We start from the raw sequence: 20,919 nt of genomic DNA, 5'->3' as shown, positions 1-20,919 counted from the left end.
CACTTCAGAAAAACATCTTTCCCCCTCAAGTTTCTGCCTGTGTACCATTTAAACAGCAAACTTTTCACAGATTCTGGGGCTCAGACTGCTTAGTATTACATACAGGAATCATGAAATCATTAGCTATTACTTTGTTTGACCAACTGTGTAATGTTGTGTTTTTATGTTTGATTTTGAAAAGCCTGTAGGAACGTATAATCAATTGGAGTTTCCTAGTTTGTCTTTTCCTCTTTGTTTGTGTTAGTAGTTTGGATGGCTGCACACTAGATCATATTTAACGAGGTTATTCATCGTGGTTTGGTGCTTATTGCCGCACATTTGGTCCCAGACAAGAGCTTGTAAAGCAGAACGTGCAAATACCAGGGGCTTAGGACTTTGGGATATTGTAATTATATGTGTGTGCAAGAGGGATCCAATCTTGTCCCTGGTTTAAAGCGCAGGGTATATGTAAATCTAAGTTAGGTTTTACAATAAATAGAAGAAAAAGCATTCAACCAGAGACTAGTAAAATATTCAAGAATGCCAAAGATGTTTATGTGCCTGGCACATTGATTTGTATTTTAAAGCACTTTACTCATTGACCAAATTATTTATAAAGCAAAATGTCTACTTTGATAGTTTTAGGAAGGGCTGGGTTGGAGAGGTAGAGGAAGGAATGTGAGGAGCTGGAAGATATTCAGAGTCTGACGTTTTTTGCTTAAGGACAAAAACTGGCATGTTAGGAGGACAAATGGTTGATGTGATGTTGAATGGTAGTTCTTTTTTTAATCTTTTGGAGACGAAGTCTTGCTCTGTCGCCCAGGCTGGAGTGCAATGGCATGATCTCGGCTCACTGCAGCCTCTGCCTCCTGGGTTCAAGTGATTGGCCAGGCTTGTCTCGAACTCCTGACCTCAAGTGATCAGCCTGCCTCAGCCTCCCAAAGCACTGGGATTACAGGCATAAGCTACTCTGCCCGGCCTGAATGGTAGTTCTTGATGAAGTATTTTATTTATTGAGTTGAATAAAGTTTGTTTTTGGAGGGTGAATAGTGAAGAAGGAAGATGAGATTACAAATGTCTAAAGTAATTGTGGGATTCCATTTATCCATCACAAAACAATTGATAATATTATAAGTTCTGTTTATTTGTTTGATACTTAACAGCTTAAGAAGTGCTTTTAAAAAAATCAAGTAATTTTCAAAAACGCAATGTGGTAGCTGTTTTATGGATTTGAAAGTCACCGTATGTAGTGGAGCTAGAGTTTTAAAATTTACATTTTCTAAGTTGAGAGTTTTAAAACAAAAACTCTATTATAGCTGTACCATTTTAAGAAAAACGTAAGAAAGAATCCATTGAGTACTGTAAAATTTTATTCTCCTTCCAGTCTCAAATCTTCTACTTGTGTGTTTGTTAACCAAAATGCTAGGGCCTCGTCTGTTTCAGACCTATGGGCCGGAGTCAATCAAGGTCAGTATGTTAAAGTACAAAGAAATATTGTGCTATAGTTTTGGCTAGCCGGCGCCTTCTCATCCAGTGAGCATGCTGATTTTCACGTGATAACCTCGGGCAGGCCAATACAACCCGGATTTGGGACCAGAGTCATGGAAAATTTTCCCAATAACAACAGCTCTCTCCAGATAGTATTAATAGCTTGGTATCAGTTCCTCCCGCAGGGAGTAAGCTCCTTCTCCTTCCTGCACCCCTGCCCCTAGGCCTCTGTCTCAGCAAAATGGGTGAGCAGAAGAGTGGAAAGACCAGCTTCGGAGCTCTGTAGCTCTGCCGCTCAACAGCACCTTTTGGACAGCACGTGTCACCACTCTGAACCTCATGTTCTCACCTGTAGAATGGGGTAAGGGCACCAGTCCGTTTGGGGTGTTGCAAATATTAAAATAAGAATGCAGAATGCAACACTAAACACCTAGCAGAGGTTTGGCCCTTACTGATTGAGCAGGAAGATTGTAATTGTTATTTCCATTCACAATTGCACTGCACCTTACACTGTCCAAGAAGCCGTTGAGAAACATGACAAGGTCTGCTCTGATCATGAGGAGCCGATCCTGAACAGCTACCTTGCTGCATTGTTTTAGTTTCATCAGTAGTAGTGAAATCAGATCAGCAAAGAGAAACAGTACCCCTCTGTTAGGGTCTGCATTTTGCCCCTGCTTACACTGGAACCTTGACAATTTGTTTTGCCAAAATAAATCAAGGTAGGGGGAATTCCCATGTTCATCCTCGTACCTTTAGAGCGGTGAGGCTGTGAGGTGAAGAGCAGCAGTTGGTTTTGCCCACACGCGGGCCCAAGAAGATGCTGCCCTACTTGGAGGGTCCTGCAGCCCCCGTGGGGCACATGCTGGGGGAGGGCTACCTCCAGAGACAATTTGGGAAGACACACCTTTCCTCACTTATTAGCAGAGCTGTAGCCGTCATTCCATGGTCTGTGTGGTGCCTGCTTGGCCTCCATTTTTTTTTTTTTTTTTTTTTTTTTTTTTGAGACAGTCTCGCTCTGTCACCCAGGCTGGAGTGCAGTGGCACGATCTCGGCTCACTTCAAGCTCCGCCTCCTGGGTTCATGCCATTCTCCTGCCTCAGCCTCCCAAGTAGCTGGGACTACAGGCGCCTGCCACCACGCCCGGCTAATTTTTTGGACAGGGTTTCACCGTGTTAGCCAGGGTGGTCTCAATCTCCTGACCTTGTGATCTGCCTGCCTTGGCCTCCCAAAGTGCTGGGATTACAGGCGTGAGCCACAGCGCCTGGCCCGCTTGGCCTCCATTTCTAAGCAGGATACCCTCTCCGGTGTGGATACCCTCTCCTCAGGGTCTGTGTGACCGTGACGTGGAGTTGAGTTGGGTGTTACGTGGGTGACTTGGCCTTACCTTTCAACCCCGTTTCCCCTCTGCACATGGCTTCCACCTCCTCTCCTTGACCCCATGGTTGGTTGGGTCTTTGTCCAGGGATCCCAGATATCGCCCATTTGGCATTGGGTCAGCGGGGACTTCCGTGTCAATTCTACGCACACATCTGCATGCCAGGCAAGTGTGGTCTTGTTCTTCAGAGATAAATGGGGCCCAGTGCCCATTCCAGAAGAGGACAGCCCAGCACAAGGCAGCTGGACTCTGGGGCAGCAGGACAGGTTAGGGGCCACCATTCCTGAAGTGGGAGCAGTGGTTGTCCTGGAGATGCCCTTAGAACTGGACCCTCAGGTCAGCTGTGACCTCATAGTGGGTGCACTGTGGCAAAGCACACTGGATGCTTGGTTTAAGATGGTGAGTTTAATCTGGAGGAAAATGGGAAGACTTTGAATAGGAATAGGTGTGAGCAGAGCTGGATTTTTCAAAACTGGAGACAGGTTGAATGGAGGAAGGAAACTGTAGCAGTGCTCTTGTTTTGAGATGGAGTATTGCGCTGTCTGCCCATGCTGGAGTGCAGTGGTGCAATCTCGGCTCACCGCAACCTCCCAGGTTCAAGCCATCCTCCTGCATCAGCTTCCTGAGTAGCTGGGACTACAGGTGTGTGCCACCATGCCTGGGTAATTTTGTGTGTGTGTGTGTGTGTGTTTAGTAGAGATGGGGTTTCACCATGTTGGCCAGGCTGGTCCCCAACTCCTGACCTCAGGTGATCCACCTGCCTCAGCCTCCCAAAGTCCTGGGATTGCAGAGGTGAGCCACTGTGCCCGGCCTCATGCTTTTTGTTTTTAACCCCTTTGGCATCCTAATTGTCTCGAGATAAATCAACCTATAGTCATCCAAAATTTTTGCTTTTAGGAAGTTTGTCTACTTTTTTTTGAGATGGAGTCTCGCTCTGTTGCTCAGGCTGGAGTACAGTACTGCGGTCTTGGCTCACTACAGCCTCTGCCTCCAGGGCTCAAGCCATCCTCCCACCTCAGCCTCCTCAGTAGCTGGGACCCACAGGCATATGCCATCTCACCAGCAAATTTTTGTATTTTTGGTGGAGACAGGGTTTCACCATGTTGCCTAGGCTGGTCTCAAACTCCTGAGCTCAAGCAGTCTACCAACCTCAGTCTCCCAAAGTGCTAGGATTACAGGAGTGAGCCACTGTGCCCAGCCATGGAATTTTTGGAAAAAAAGCTAAACTCCCTCCTAGATTCATCTGTTTTTGTTTGATTCTTTGGTGCGGTAGCCCAGTAGTTTTCAGAATGTGCTCTCTGGACCAGCCGTGGCCAGGAACTCGTTAGAAACACGATCCCCAGACCCAGCCTCAGACCCACTGGGTCAGAAGCTCTGGGGCGGGGCCAGCAATCTGTGTTTCAACAAGGCCACTACATGCGCCTGTCGCCCATTCACGCTTGGGAGCTGCCACTGTGGACAAAGCCTTGTGTACCTCCAGCTTTACTGGACCTTCTGAAAGATGTGAACAGCATCTAGTGCTCCAGAAAGGATTTTATTTATTCTAGCACAAATCGACGGAAGTTATCTCTGATGCGGGGCTCGGCTTCCCTGGTAATGCAAGGTTGAGACTTGGCATCACCACCATTAGGCTCGCCCCTCCTTTTCTATCGCCGACATGGCCATGCTATATCTCCAGTGAACTTCTAGGCTTGGCTCCGACGAGTCCCTTCTGCATTGGCTTTCTCTGCCTCCTTGTGTCTGGGGTATCTGTTCCCTCTGTGTCCTAAAGCATTTCCTCTCTGCCCCTATTTTAAGGTCATAGTAGTTTTTCAAGTATCCAAGCAGATTTGTGGAAAGCCTCTGCCCTGTGCCAAGCACTGGGATACAGGGGAGCCCCGGAGGGGTGGGACCCTTGCCACCACAGACCTTAGTGTCTCATGCTGGCAATGGGGAAAAGAGGCAACCAAACCAACTACAAGTAGACTAAACTCTGGAGGTTCTGTGAAGGGTTATGGGAGTCTGTGAACATCTATTAGGTGTTGTGGCTGGGAAAGGCTTTCTCAGGAAGATGAGAAAACAGTTCACCACCGAGAGATGGGACGCAGGCTTCAGGCACAGGGAGCCATGTGTTCTAGGGTCCTGAGATGCCAATACACTTGATCTGTTGCAGGAAGAAGACCAGGGTGGTTGGAGCATAGTGAACTTGGGGAGCCAAGGGGGCTGACCTGAGAATTGAGAAGATGCCTCGTAACGCCAAGAACTCTCATTGTCTTTATTAGAAGCCGCTGGGGAGCAGAGTGCCCTGGCCTGTGTTTTAAGGTCCTGCTGACTGCCGTGGATTGAACGAGGGCAGGCATGGATGTGAAGAGACCTCTGGGAGCCACTTGCCTTTAGGTGAGAGCATCCTGCTGAGACACACAGTAGTCTGGGCAGAGGTAGAGGTGGTGAGGGGTGGATGGATGGCAGGTGCGTCTTGGAGGTAGAACTGATAGAACTTGTAGGTGACTTGAATGTTCCCTGCCATCGTGGAGCTTCTGTCTAATTGGAGAGAGGCTCTTGAGTAATCCACTGACACATGGAAGACTGCAGGTCTGGGGTGAGTCACAGAGTGGGGACAGCCTTGATCCTGTTGACCTGTGATAAGTGATGGTGGATTGGACTCCACTGTGGCAGGTTAAGGAAGGCTTGCATTGGGAGGTGACTGCTGAACTAAGGTCCAAGAATGGATAGGTATCAAGGACTTGACAAGGGCTAAGAAGGATTGGGGCAGACAGGAGGAGCAGCTTATTGGGGGAAACCCCACTCCCGATATTCAATGTGGGTTCTTTTCTATTTCCCTAAGTGTCGGCTGGTCTGAGAAATAAAGGAAAAGAGTACAAAAGAGAGAGATTTTAAAGCTGGGTGTCCGGGGGAGACATCACATGTCGGGCAGGTTCCGTGATGCTCCCTGAGCCGTAAAACCAGCAAGTTTTTATTAGCGATTTTCAAAAGGGGAGGGGAGTGTATGAATAGGGTGTGGGTCACAGAGATCACATACTTCACAAGGTAATAAAATATCACAAAGCAAATGGAGGCAGGGTGAGATTAACATTGCTAATGAAGTTTCCACCCGCATTGTCATTGGTAACATCTTATCAGGAGACAGGGTTTAAGAGCAGATAACCGGTCTGACCAAAATTTATTAGGTGGGAATTTCCTCATTCTAATAAGCCTGGGAGCGCTACAGGAGACCAGGGTTTATTTCATCCTTTTGTCTTCGACCGTAAAAGACAGCCACCCCTAAAGCGGCCATTTTAGAGGCCTACCCTCGGGGCCACATTCTCTTTCTCAGGGATGTTCCTTGCTGAGAAAAAGAATTCAGCGATATTTCTATTTGCTTTTGAAAGAAGAGAAATATGGGTGTGTTCTGCCTGGCTCACTGGCAGTCAGAGTTTAAGGTTATCTTCCTTATTCCCTGACCATTGTTGTTATCCTGTTCTTTTTTCAAGGTGCCCAGATTTCATATTGTTCAAGCACACATGCTCTACAAACAATTTACACAATCATCACCGGGTCCTGAGGCGACATACATCCTCCTCAGCTTACGAAGATGACGGGATTAAGAGATTTGAAGTAGAGACAGGCATAGGAAATCACACGGGTATTGATTGGGGAAATGATAAGTGTCCATGAAATCTTCACAATTTATGTTCAGAGATTGCAGTAAAGACAGGCGTAAGAAATTATAAAAGTATTAATTTGGGGAGCTAATAAATGTCCACGAAATCTTCACAATTTATGTTCTTCTGCCATGGCTTCAGCCAGTCCCTCCATTCGGGGTCCCTGACTTCTTGCAACAGCAGCTGGTGCAGAACAGGGCCAGAAGGGCTCATGCAGGCAGGAGAAACAGCAGATGTGAAGAAACGAGAGCACTGATGCTCCAGGCAGGACACGGGGGCCACTTGCACCACAGTGGTAATGAAGCGGGTGGAGAGAAGTGAATGGATTCAACAGAGACGTAAGGCACAATGGAGATGGATTAGATACGGAGCATGGGGAGTGGAGGGCATTGAGGAGATCCCAGGGTTTCTAGTCTATGGACTGACTGGGTAGCAGTGCCATCTCTGAGACAGGAGTGTTAGCTTGATTCAGTGTTATGAGTTTAAAAATGCTACCAAGGTAGGCATGGTGGCCTGTGTCTATAATCTTAGCTATCTAGAGGCTGAGGTGAGAGGATTGCCTGAGCCCAGGAGTCCAGCCTGGGCAACGTAGTGAAACCTTGTCTTTAAAAAAAATTAATGAATGAGCTAAAATGCTACCTGGAAGAAAAATTGTGCAACTAGAGATGACCCTATTTCTTCTCATTGCATGTTTCTCCCCCTAATCCTGTGCCGTTGCTGTCCTGATGGCTTGAGGTAATACATCTGTAGGGTCATAAGTAACTTGTTGATTGAATATTTATATATGGAGATTTTCCTTTTTCTCCTAAGGTGGAGAATGATATTTATAGTTAGAGATCATCTCAAGTTTATAATCCTGGTCTGATTTTTTTTTTTTTTTTTTTTTGAGACTGAGTCTCACTCTGTTTCCTAGGCTAGAGTGCAGTGACGAGATCTCAGCTCACTGCAACCTCTGCCTCCTGGGTTCAGGCGATTCTCATGCCTCAGCCTCCTGAGTAGCTGGGATTACAGGCACCTGCCATCATGTCTGGCTAATTTTTTGTATTTTTAGTAGAGATAGGGTTTCACCATGTTGGCCAGGCTAGTCTCAAACTCTTGACCTCAAGTGATCTGCCTGGCTCGGCCTCCCAAAGTGGTGGGATTATAGGCTTGAGCCACTGTGCCAGGCCTTGGTCTAAAATATATATATATTTTTTTCTTTTTTGAGACAGAGTTTCACTCTTGTTGCCCAGGCTGGAGTGCAATGGCGTGATCTTGGCTCACTGCAACCTCCACCTCCTGGGTTCAAATGATTCTCCTACCTCAGCCTCCCAAGTAGCTAAGATTACAGGTGCCCACCACCATGCCCTGCTATTTTTTGTATTTTTAGTAGAGACAGGGTTTCACCATGTTGGCCAGGCTGGTTTTGAACTCCTGACCTTGTGATCTGCCCACCTTGGCCTCCCAAAGTGCTGGAATTACAGACACGAGCCACCGTGCCCCGCTGGTCTGACATTTTTAATGTTACTTTTTTTTCTCCTCCCAGGCTGGAGTGCAGTGGCATAGTCTCGGCTCACTGCAGCCTTGACCTCCTGGACTCAAGCGATCCTCCCACTTCAGCCACCCAAGTAGCTGAGCCTACTGGCATGCCCTACCACACCTGGCTAATTTTTATATATTTTTTTTTTTGTGGAGACGAGATTTCACCGTCTTTCCCAGGCTGATCTCAAACTCCTGGACTCAAGCCATCTGCCTGCCTCGGCCTCCCAATGTGCTAGGATTTCAGGCATGTGCCACTATGACCAGCAATATTACCTTTTAAGATGAATTTTGAACGTAACAATTAAAAAAAAGTAGGCTAGGGCCGGGTACAGTGGCTCATGCCTGTTGTAATCCCAGCACTTTGGGAGGCTGAGGCGGGCAGATCACTTGAGGTCAGAAGTTCTAGACCAGCCTGACCAACATGGTGAAACCCTGTCTCTACTAAAAATATAAATAGTAGCCAGGCGTGGTGACACATAACCTGTAATCCCAGCTACTCGGGAGGCTGAGGCAGGAGAATTGCTTAAACCCGAGAGGTGGAGGTTACAGTGAGCTGAGATCGCACCACTGCACTCCAGCCTGGGTGACAGAGCAAGACTCCATCTCAAAAAATGAAAAATAGGCCAGGCACCATGGCTCATGCCTGTAGTCCCAACACTTTGGGACGCTGAGGTGGGCAGATCACTGAAGACTAGGAGTTTGAGACCAGCCTGGCCAACATGGCAAAACCCTGTCTCTACTAAAAATACAAAAATTAGCTGGGTATGATAGCGCATGCCTGTAATCTCAGCCACCTAGGACGCTGAAGCACAAGAATAGCTTGTAACTGGGAGGCGGAGGTTCCAGTGACCTGAGGTCACACCACCCACTCCAGCCTGGGTGACAGAGCAAGACTGTCTCAGAAAAATTTGTAGAAATACCCCAAATCAGATTTCATTCATTCAATTTCAGTTGAACACATAGAGTCTTTTAATTAAAAAAAAATCTAGAGCAAGATCATTAGCTTTTTCAAACAATTTCTAGTTCAACTTGCACATGTTTGCACCTGATTGCCAAGTGCTGAGGTCTGAGCGATCTCGCATGGGAAGAAGATGCCTTCTGGAAACCGCGTAATCGTGTGCCATGGTGACTAAACAAGCACCTGGTGTGCTGTCCATTTGCTCTTGCTCGGCAAGTCAAATTAAGGCTGAGGTGCAGTCTCCACATACAGCAGCAGTTTACGTCTTTCTCCCATGTTATTGGTGGTTTTTCATAATAGCGTGCCTATTGTACTTTATGATCGACTGAGCCATAGGGAAATTGCACATCCTACATCTGCCCGTTCCTTAATCTCCTTGAGCCTCGGTTATCATCTGTAAAGAGGAGGAGACGATATTTAACAATCGGGTGCCTCATAGTGTGACCGCGAAGAGCAAATCTGAGATCTCTGTAAGGTACTTATAGTACCTAGAATGTAGGTCTCAGTAAATATCTGATAATGACTCTTGTATCCCATATACTCTGCTGGGGCTGTGCAGATTTTGTGGGAGCTGATGTCACCATGTCAGTAAGGGATTTGAACTTTAGAGAATTGAGTTTTCTCACCAGGTCACGTAGAGCGGGGATCCCTTCTAACGGAAGCCCATCCTCTCCCTCTCCGCTCTCTTGCCTTTTGACACTTGTGACATTTTATCTAAACAAGTTTTGTGACCTTCCTGAACAAAACAGGTTGTTTTAGGATGGGGCGGGGTTTCCGGACACCTGTACTGTTCAACACTTGCACTGTGTAAGAACATACACTGATATGTCACTTACCCATCCAGTCCCTGTTAGTGGGAAGCTGCTACGTGTGTACAGAATGACTAAACCAGACTTTTTTATTTGACCCTGTTTGCTACAAACATAATCGAATAATTGGGGCCTGGCAGATTGGAAGCAATGGAAACAAAATATTTCAATCCAGTACTCTTGTGAGCAGCAGCATTTCACAGAGCCAGAAATAATTTCGCCTGTAGAGCTTATTAAGAAGCGCAACGTTCGTTATGCGTAACTTTAGTTCTGTTAGAGCCAAGAAAATAAAAGTCAAGGCTGAAGTATAAGGAAATGAATAAGATACATGGAGGCTGGTGAGATCTGGAATAAAAAAATATTTACATAGGAGTTCAGCTTTGATTTTATATTGTCACAAATTGGTACCAGATGCCTGCATTTCAGACAGACTCCTGAGCTGATCCCGGAGTGTGAGTTGGGAAGCAAATCACTTTGCCATTTGGAATGCCGATTGATATTTTAGGAGTTTCTTTTTGTTTTCAAAGGGAAAATAATGCATATTACAGACCTAGAAAACAGAACTTTTATAAATGGCAATTAACAGAAGATGCCCAAGGGAGGAAGTCTCCAGTTTCTTTTTATAACCCTGGCAAAAGTATTGGAGGTGACATTTTATTAGCATTGGCATCTCCCGCTTTCACTGGGAGCTAGTTCAGCCTTGTGTAGCTGTGTCCAGAGCTGGTAGCTTCATTTCCATTTTCCTTCAGCCCCAGGGAGAAACACAAGCGTATTTCTGTCTGGGGCAGCAGGACCTCATGTGGTCTCCACGTGGCAGGATCGCAGAATCTCGGGGTGGCGGTACACATTTTCCCCTATGGCTTTAAGAAAATAGCTTTTTCATTTTGAGTCTTAGGTTTGGTCTCAACAGTGCTTGCTTAGCCTCCAGGCTGTTTTTCTTGCTGGTGTTCGAATGACTCATAAAATGAGCTTGGAGTGGTCTGACGCCTCTGCCTCCTCCCTTGAATGCTTTCTAAGAGGGGTTGCCATGTAAGAATATATGCTGATTTTCCCACGGAAGCTGTCAGAGGATCGCCTGGGTGACCCAGAAAACTGAGTCTGGGTTTTTGGCTCCCACCTTTGGATGCTGATGGTCTTTTGTTGGGAATCGCTCTCTGAGGCTCAGCCTGGAAAAGCGGGACGTCAGTCCTGATGTGGGCCAGCAGCGGGGCTGGAGGGTGGTGTGAGTGGCGTGAGGTCATCTGGAACAGAGGGGGCTCCATGGAGGGTCCTCCAGCCCCCAAGACCAGCCTTGGTATTTCCTACAGGGGCTGGGCCGTAGGCTCTCACATGGATGACAAGGAGCCGTGGAGGCCTTGGGAGGTAAGCCTGCCGTGTGCTTCTGAGCTCCATGGACCTTGGATGGAAGGACGAGAGCCCTTGTCTCTGCTCTCTGGGTTGATGCTGGCCAAAGGCTGCTTGGCTGTGAAAGGGAGGGAGACCTGGGGGCCCAGCGGGCACCAAGATTGTGTGTTTCCTCTTTCGCTTCAGGACCCCTGGATGTCAGTGCCTGTGCTTTGTCCTCCTACGGTAGCTGCCTCTACTCTGAGGGAGTGAATTTTCATTATACAGCTTTTAGCTAATATAGTCAAATCTCATTACTCCCAGTAGTTTGTTTTATAAAGTTGCTGCAAGCACTGAATTAGGAAATACTAATCCGTTGCTCCTGAGGCAAATACATGGGTAGCTATGTTCCTGTGAGCCTCTGGTCACACATTTCCATCATCCAATCAATGCATACCTTGTTCTAGGTGCATTTCCATTTAAAGACACCTAATTTAATATATATTGTTGATTCTTCGTTGAGCTCACGAACAGTGGCACTGTAACTCATGCCTGAATAAAGCTTCTTGAACATGTATTTTCTCTGTAAGGCACACTGCAGCCTGCTTCTGCTTAGGAATGCGAGACAGCCCTTCAGCACTGTGCTTGGGACCCTTTTAAACAGCGAAATCATCAACAAAAAGCACAAAAGTGCAAAAAATATGGCACTAACATGCTAAGAAAAGGACAAGAATGAGCTGAAAGAAGGCATGTAGCCTTGGTCACCTCAGCTGGGAATCTGTGTCCGGTGACTCAAATTTTTGGCCACTTTGCACACACTCATGTCAGCGAAATGACCGTGAAAGTGCCATGAGTGTCCATTTTGGGGTTACAAATAAATTTTAGCAAGTAGGGCCCGGCTCGGTGGCTCGTACCTGTAATCCCAGTACTTTGAGAGGCTGAGGCAGGAGGATCACTTGAGCCCGGGAGTTGGAGACCAGCCTGGGCAACATGGCTTAGTCCCATCTCTATTTTACTTAAAAATAGATATGTGTTAAAAATACTTGAGCAGATAGGCAAATCTGCAAATACAGAATCTGGGGTTAATAAGGATCAGTTATACTTTATCCAGGTGGTCAAGCGCTTACTGTATGCTGGGGGGGCTTCTGTAGATTGGGGGTTCCTAGAAAGAGTCTGCTTTCTCTTTTACAAAGGCCTGCCTCAGCCAGTCTCATTTATTCCTCGTAATATGCTTGAGGTGGGAAGGGCTGCCTTTCTGTCCTCTTCCCTGTTGATGAGGAAGCCAAGAATCAGAGAGTTAATGTGAGCCAGGCTTATGGCAGAAGGAAAGTGGAATCTTTCAGGCTCTGAAGGCCTCTTCCTTCTCACCCAGCTGTGCTGGCAAGATAGGACGAGTGCCTTAAATGATGGAATTTAAATGCTGACATCATACTTTAATACTGTTTAAAAAGTTATCTCTTCCTAGTAATTTCTATATGATTTAATTAGATGAAAAGCAGCATAGTAACCAGGCATGGTGACACGTGCTTATAGTCCCAGGTACTCTGAAAGCTGAGGTGGGAGGATCGCTATTCTCCAACCTGGGCAACAGAGTGAGACCCTATCTCAAAAAATAAAATAAACTGCAGCATATGATTGTGATTTGGAGTGTAAATCCTGGAGCCACCCTTCCCAGGTTTGAATCCTAGCTTTGCTGTTCTCCACTTTGGGCAATTTTTAAATAAAGTAAAACATTTCCAATCCTTGGTTTCCTTAATTGTAAATAAAAATAGTAATAACAGCCAGGCTCAGTGGCTCATGCCTGTAATCCCAGCACTTTGGGAGGCTGAGGCAGGTGGATCACTTGAGCCCAGGAGTTTGAGACCAGCCTGGGCAACATGGGAAGACCCCATCTCTATTTAAAAAAAAAAAAATTAGCTGGGTGTGGTGGTATGCTCCTATAGTCCCAGCTACTCTGGAGGCTGAAGTGGGAGGACTGCTTGAGCCTGGCAGGTCAAGGCTGCATTGAGCCGTGTTTGCGTCACTGCACTCCACCCTGGGCATCAGAGCAAGACCCTGTCTCAAAAAAATGGTAACACCAAACATTTGAGGTTAATGTGAGACCTAATTTATATTTAGTGCTTGAATCCATGCCTGGCACCCTGTAGCGTGTAGACCTTCTGTGTGTTTCAACCATGGTTATCAGTTAGTGTGATCGGTACTTGGGAAATATATGTTGAGTCCATCAGTGATGACCCCAAATAAATTAGGAAAATATATAGTACAGCTGTCATTGCACCGTACACAGCCAGTAAGGGATTTTGTAATTTTCCGGTTCTTTTCATCTGTTTCGGTTACATAGTTTGGGCCTGGAAAGTGTTTTGGAGCTTTATTTATCCAGTTTAACTGTCAGCAGTGAGCAGATTAAATAGATCTTTGTCAAAGTATGTGTCATTTTCAATGAGTAGACAGCTAAGCTAATGAGCAGATATTTGTGGGCACCTGTTGGGTTGAGTAGTCCCTGCCTTGAATGTGTGAGAATTTAAGGAACAGAAGATGAGATATAAAGAGATGCCACAAAGCAGCGTAATTGGGTGAAGAGCAAATGACCATGCTACCCCCAAAGCACTATCTCAACGGCCACTAAAGTGTGTTTAAAACTGCCCATTTCCCTTCCTTTCCTTCTGCTACCCAGCATCTGGTAGAGATGCTAGTAAACAGCAGTCACGTGCCCCACTGGGTTGGTGTGTGTTTGTTTGTTTTGGAGACAGGGTATCGTTCAGTTGTGCAGGCTTGAGTGCAGTGGCACTATCTCGGCTCACTGTAACCGCCCCCTCTTGGGTTCAAGCAATTCTCCTGCCTCAGGCTCCTGAGTAGCTGGGATTATAGGTGTGTGCCACCAAACCTGGTTAATTTTTGTATTTTTAGTAGAGAAAGAGTTTTGCCATGTTGGCCAGGCTGCTCTCGAACTCCTGGCCTCAAGTGATCGAACTGCCTTGGCATCCCAAAGTTGTGGAATTACAGGCGTGAGCCACCTTACCCGGCCTGGTCAGGGTCTTAGAATCTTCTAGGCCGGAAACAGGAGGTGGAGCGGTGGTTCTGTTACTTTCTTACAAAAAAAATTGCAGCCCAAAGTTCCTATTAATATTTGCCCTGCTGTCTTCGTATTAAGCTTTGCTGCGCCTAAGCTGCTCGCACTGATAATGTAAGCTTGCTGAAGTACTGTTGTTAGAAAACTGTTTTCTTGAGAGAAAAGGGCACCTTTCCTATAAACGCGTGTTTTGTGACCTGTTTTAAGTAGACCTTTTACCCTAGATGATGTTTTCTACCATATAAACTTTTTATTTTATTTTATTTTATTTTTTTTTTTTTTTTTTTTTTTTTTTTTTTTTTGAGACGGAGTCTCGCTCTGCCGCCCAGGCTGGAGTGCAGTGGCCAGATCTCAGCTCACTGCAAGCTCCGCCTCCCGGGTTTACGCCATTCTCCTGCCTCAGCCTCCCGAGTAGCTGGGACTACAGGCGCCCGCCACCTCGCCCGGCTAGTTTTTTGTATTTTTTTTTTTTAGTAGAGACGGGGTTTCACCGTGTTCGCCAGGATGGTCTCGATCTCCTGACCTCGTGATCCGCCCGTCTCGGCCTCCCAAAGTGCTGGGATTACAGGCTTGAGCCACCGTGCCCGGCCTAAACTTTTTATCAGTGAACAAGTGATTCTTCTGTGTCTGTGTTTATTCTGCCCAAGGCAATGGCACGAGATGCACTGCTACATAGATCCCAGTCACATGATCCCAACTGTGTGAGCTCATAAAAGACAGCTGTTTAAGTTTAAAATTAATAATTAACACACATGCACAGATAAAAGTTCTTGCTCCTAGCAAGATTAAAATTAGTCTGCAGTTGCAGAAGCTCTTTATATCTTCCTCCAAAGAATTTTATTGTTGTGTTATTTTTTTCCCATTTCCTCTAAAGACAAAAAATTTAGGTAGAGCAAATGATAAATTGATTTTCTTTCTTTCTTTCTTTCTTTTTTTTTTTTTGAGACGGAGTGTCACTCTGTCACCCAGGCTGGAGTGCAGTGGCGTGATCTCGGCTCACTGCAAGCTCCGCCTCCCGGATTCACGCCGTTTTCCTGCCTCAGCCTCCCAAGTAGCTGGGACTACAGGCATCTGCCACTACGCCCGGCTAATTTCTTTTTGTATTTTTAGTAGAGACGGGGTTTCACCGTGTTAGCCAGGATGATCTCGATCTCCTGACCTCGTGATCCGCCCGCCTCGGCCTCCCAAAGTGCTGGGATTACAGGCATGAGCCACCGTGCCTGGCCTCTTTCTTTTTTCTTAACTTGTTGGCAAGTTACACCATTAAGATGGTAGAGCTCTTGTCTCTCCGAAGAATCATAAGGTAACACTTGTCTATGGCTACTTTGAAATTACCTAAATAAAATAAAATTATCCCAAGCAAGAACTTTCCTTTTTTTTTTTTTGAGATGGAGTCTCACACTGTTGCCCAGGCTGGGATGCAGTTGCATAGTCTCCACTCACTGCAACCTCCACCTCCCGGGTTCAAGGGATTCTCCTGCCTTAGCCTCCCAAGTAGCTGGGATTACAGGCAACCGCCGCCACGCCTGGCTAATTTGCACTGCCACCCAGGCTGGTGTGCAACAGCACGATCTCAGCTGGCTGCAACTTTCACAAAGATGTGTTGGTTATTTATTTTTTATTTTTTGAGATGGAGTCTCGCACTGTCACCCAGGCTGGTGTGCAACAGCACGATTTCAGCTGGCTGCAACCTCTGCCTCCTGGTTCAACAATTCTTCTGCCTCAGTCTCCCGAGCAGCTAGGATTACAGGCACCCACCACCACACCCAGCTAATTTTTTTGTATTTTTAGTAGAGATGGGGTTTCACTATGTTGGCCAGACTGGTCTCAAACTCCTGACCTCATGATCTGCCCACCTCAGCCTCCCAAAGTGCTGGGATTACAGGCATGAGCCACTGTGCCCAGCTGTGTTGATTTTCAAATAGCTATTTTGGTAGGTGATGGATTAGTAGAGTCTTTAATTTAGCAATGGAAAACACACAGGCAGTTTGTCTTCTGCAAGGCTCTGCCCTGCAGGCACAGTGCCGGGCGCAAGGTGTGCAGAGGGTAGACCTCGTGTGCAGCGCCTGCCTCACGGCCTGCCCACTGGTCCAGGGTCCCTTCCTGAAGGGACCTTGAGCATGTCTGTTGTTGGAGGTTATTACAGCAGAAGGCCCAGCCTGGGGGGAGGTGATTATGGTCGTTTTGCCCTAAACTGTTCCCTGATGTACTTTGCAGGGGTCCACATGTTCTATCTGGTCTTTATTCTGAAACTGCCCTGCGTGGGAGGGATTTTTAAATAAAAACTGGCCTACAGACTGTGATAAAAGTCTCACTTTGACAATGTCGAAAACAGCCTGGGTGCGGTGGCTCATGCCTGTAATCCCAGCACTTTGGGAGGCCGAGGCGGGCGGATCACTTGAGGTCAGGAGTTAGAGACCACCCTGGACAACATAGTGAAACCCCGTCTCTACTAAAATACAAAAATTAGCCAGGCGTGGTTTCACATGCCTGTAGTCCCAGCTACTCAAGAGGCTGGGGTACAAGAATCACTTGAACCCAGGAGGCAAAGGTTGCAGTGAACCAAGATCATGCCATTGCACTGTAGCCTGGGTGACACAGTGAGACTCAAAAAAAAAAAAAAAAAAAAGGCCGGGCGCGGTGGCTCAAGCCTGTAATCCCAGCACTTTGGGAGGCCGAGACGGGCGGATCACGAGGTCAGGAGATCGAGACTAGCCTGGCTAACACGGTGAAACCCCGTCTCTACTAAAAAAATACAAAAAGCTAGCCGGGCGAGGTGGCGGGCGCCTGTAGTCCCAGCTACTGGGGAGGCTGAGGCAGGAGAATGGCGTAGACCCGGCAGGTGGAGCTTGCAATGAGCTGAGATCCGGCCACTGCACTCCAGCCTGGGCGACAGAGCGAGACTCCGTCTCAAAAAAAAAAAAAAAAAAAAAGAGTAAAAAAAAAGAGAGAAGAAAATGTAAAAACAACTGGTCATGGTGGCTCACACCTGTAATCCCAGTGCTTTGGGAGGTCCAGGAGGAAGGATCACTTGAGCCCAGGAGTTTGAGGCTGCAGTGAGCTATGATCACCGCTGCACTCCAGCCTGGGTCACAGAGGGAGACTCTGTCTCTAAAAATAAATGAATGAAGTGAGAGAGGAAGAGAAAGAAAGAAAATATTAAAAAACAACTCTATCATGCCTTGCCTTTCTTTCTTCTTCTGAAACACTTTACTGGTGTTTTGTGGGTGCTGTGTTTCAGAAAGAATTGTATCTAAATTACAGTTGTGTTAAAAGTGATTGACAATTAAAAAGTAGTGAATCAAGTCATCTGTAATCACATCACTGCTGAATTTTGGTGCACTGACTCCCAGGGTGGGCTCCCACTTTCTTGCATCCCTTCGTCCCATAGTTCTGAACACATAGTGTGTGACCAGCACTGGACGAAAGCACACGAGATGAACATCAGCTGTGTTCCCATGAAGTTTGAGGACTTAGTATGTATCTGCATTTATGTATATTTCTTTTAAAAATGATAATCGGGGCCGGGCACAGTGGCTCATGCCTGTAATCCCAGCACTTAGGGAGGCCGAGGCGGGCGGATCATGAAGTCAGGAGATCGAGACCATCCTGACTAGTATGGTAAAACCCCGTCTCTACTAAAAATATTAAAAAAAAAAAATTAGCCGGGCGTGGTGGCGGGCACCTGTAGTCCCAGCTACTCAGGAGGCTGAGGCAGGAGAATGGCGTGAACCCAGGAGGTGGAGCTTGCAGTGAGTCAAGATTGTGCCACTGCACTCCAGCCTGGGCAGCAGAGCGAGATGCCGTCTCAAAAAAAAAAAAAAAATCGGCCAGGTGTGGTGGCTCACACCTGTAATCCCAGCACTTTGGGAGGCCGAGGCCAGTGGATCACCTGAGGTCAGGAGTTCGAGACCAGCCTGACCAACACGGCGAAACCCTGTCTCTACTAAATGCAAAAAATTAGCTGGGCATGGTGGCGTGCATCTGCAATCCCAGCTACTTGGGAGAATGAGGCAGGGGAATTCCTTGAACCCGGGAGGCAGAGGTTGCAGTGAGCTGAGATTGCGCCATTGCACTCCAGCCTGGGCGACAAGTGCAAAACTCTGTCTCAAAAAAACAACAACAAAAAAAGAGAATCATGCTTTACGTGTGTTTATGAATTGTTTCTTTTTCACGTAAGGCAAAAAGGACCACAATTTTAAAGTACCGAGAAAACTGCAAGAAATTGTAAGAAAGTTTTTATAGTATAGAATAAAATGCTATGTTTTCTTTAAGCAAGACATTCATTGTTAGCTTAGACAGCCAGCTGTTTGATATCCTGATGTCGTTCTTTAAACTTAGGCAGCTGAAGGGAGGCATATATCTCACAGTACCTGACCATGTTTTTCATTCAGTTCATTCTTTCGGGACATGTTTATCCAGCATACACCATGTGCTAGGGGGTGGGCATAGAGGGTTGAACCAGATATCCTTGGTTTTCACCTTAAGGGAACTTACAGTCCTTGTAGGTGACAAACAAAAATATGGGTAAAGTTGTGTTAAGTGCCCTGGAAGGAAAGAACGTGCATTACAAAACAACAACAGAGGAGGGAAGAACAGGCAGGTGGGGTCAGGGAAGGCTTCTTGGAGGTGGTGTCTTAGGCTGCCAGAGGAGAAGCCACCAGCACATGAGGACTGGGTAGGAAAGAGTTCCAGGTAGAGGTAACTGCGCTGTGTTCCAAGGCCTTCCTCTTTGGGGAAGAAGCCAGTGTGGCTGAGGAGTATAAGCAGCGGGGAGAGGGAGGCAAGCCTTTTCATGCCCTGTGGACTTCAGGGGTTTGTATTTCGAAGTATGAGAAGATAATGGGTTTGAAGGACAGAGCAACAAGGTAGAGTTAACTCACTCTGGCTGCTCAGGAGACCAGGCAGGAGAGACGATGGCAGCTCGGGCTGGTGGGCAGGTATGTGAAGGATTCAGGTGTATTTCAGAAACAGACAACAGTCCTTGGTGATGGACTGAAGGTGGCTGTGTTGTGGGGTGCAGGGTGGTGGAAAAAGGACTCCTGGGTTTGTGACTTGGCTTCTTGGAGATACTGGTACCATGGAGATGGGGCAGTTTGAGGGGGGCTGGCTTAATATGGAGGAGGAGGAGCAAGAAGAAGAGGTTGAGTTTGGCGGTGAAGTTTGAGCTGCCTGTGAGGATGCCACGTGGAGATTTAAGGAAGGCACTTGGCTATATGGGATTCTGGAGCTTCAGAGCAAGGTGGATTGGAAAAGCAGGTTTAGGTACCATCAGTATGTAGATGATGTTCAAAGCTAAAGGTGGGGAGGAAATCGCCCAGGGAGTGGGGACGGAGAGATGAGAAAAGTCCTACCTGGAGGGTCTTCCTTATCAAGAGGTTGAGTAGAAGAGCACCTAGCAACAAAACCAGGACAGGGTAGCCTGGATGTGGGAGGAGAAGCAGGCACAGGGTGCTGTCAGGGAAGCCTGGGGACTGAGAGAAAGGATGGAAGAGGGACTAAGGAGAGGATTGGAGGAGAGAGAAGAAAGTGTAAGTAGCATTTTGGGAGCTTGGAGAGGGAGTGGATACAGAAATGTAGCAGGCTGGCAGGCACTGAGGAGTGGCCATCTTTAACTGGTGAGCATGGATTTATAGTGACATGAAACTGCTTGACTCTGTGGTCATTTAACACCAGGAAGAGGGTTACGGTTATTTAGTGCAGGGAGTTCCTTGGGGCTGGAAGCCTTGATAAAGGGAAACCTTCCTTCCCTGCGTGGAGGAGCATGGCTCTCCCAAATAGCTTTTGCTGTATAAATGTTTTTGTTCATTAGTATTTTCAAAGTAAGAGTTTAAAAAATATTGACATATGGCCGGGCGCGGTGGCTCAAGCCTGTAATCCCAGCACTTTGGGAGGCCGAGGCGGGCGGATCACAAGGTCAGGAGATCGAGACCATCCTGGCTAACACAGTGAAACCCCGTCTCTACTAAAAATACAAAAACTTAGCCGGGCGAGGTGGCGGCGCTTGTAGTCCCAGCTACTCGGGAGGCTGAGGCAGGAGAATGGCGTGAACCCGGGAGGCGGAGCTTGCAGTGAGCTGAGATCCGGCCACTGCGCTCCAGCCTGGGTGACAGAGCGAGACTCCGTCTCAAAAAAAAAAAAAAAAATATTGACATATGTAATCTGTATAACAGCCTATAAGGTAGGCCCTGTTATCTCCATTCTACTGATGGGCAAACTGAGGCACAGACAAGTTATCGAACTTATTTAAAATCCCAGGACTGGGAAGTTATGTGGGTTCCAGGATCAGGTTCCTGACTACTGTGCCATGCTGCGCTTAGGACTCTGTGGCCACGGTGGGGATCTTTCATTACACTCCTTTGTAAAGAAGTATAAATTGTTTCAAAAACTTAATGCAGTTCAAAATATCACTTTCCCCTGAAGTATCTAAAGGCTCTTTTATTATGTAGCACCCAGAGACAGCATCAGTGATTAATTTCACTTTGCAAGTTAGGATTCAGCTAGCTCTCCGTAGCCTGCAGAGTGTCATCATCTGGAGCAAGTATGTTCATCTTGGTTTGTCCCTCCTCAGGTCGATGTGGGCCAGCGCCCATCATCACACAGCCTGCAGCCTGACCTGATGGTGTCCTCCCAGGACCCCGCCATTAGCCCCCACTGTAGGGCCACGTATAGGCACGCCAGCCAGTGTGTTCCTTGGTATTTTTTTTAAGTATCTGGGCCCATGTTATCAGTTACACAAGTGGAAATGCGATTCT

At 46.9% G+C, this 20,919-nt stretch overlaps 1 protein-coding gene across 2 annotated transcripts in view; it reads left to right on the top strand.

Annotated features, from left to right (window-relative positions):
• The window catches only part of CABLES1 (Cdk5 and Abl enzyme substrate 1), a 125,868-nt gene that overhangs the window by 9,681 nt on the left and 95,268 nt on the right, over positions 1-20,919 (top strand). The window contains exon 1 of one of the 2 annotated variants that reach the window (XM_050767985.1): positions 3,097-5,218. The exons of the other annotated variant lie outside the window; for it this stretch is intronic. The gene's annotated coding sequence lies outside the window, so the exon portion shown is untranslated. Of the gene's footprint in view, positions 1-3,096; positions 5,219-20,919 lie in introns of those variants that run through there. 2 annotated transcript variants of the gene reach the window in all.

This window comes from Macaca thibetana, chromosome 18 (genome assembly GCF_024542745.1).
Source record: "Macaca thibetana thibetana isolate TM-01 chromosome 18, ASM2454274v1, whole genome shotgun sequence".
NCBI lineage: Eukaryota > Metazoa > Chordata > Mammalia > Primates > Cercopithecidae > Macaca > Macaca thibetana.
This window is presented reverse-complemented; position numbering and strand designations above follow the sequence as displayed.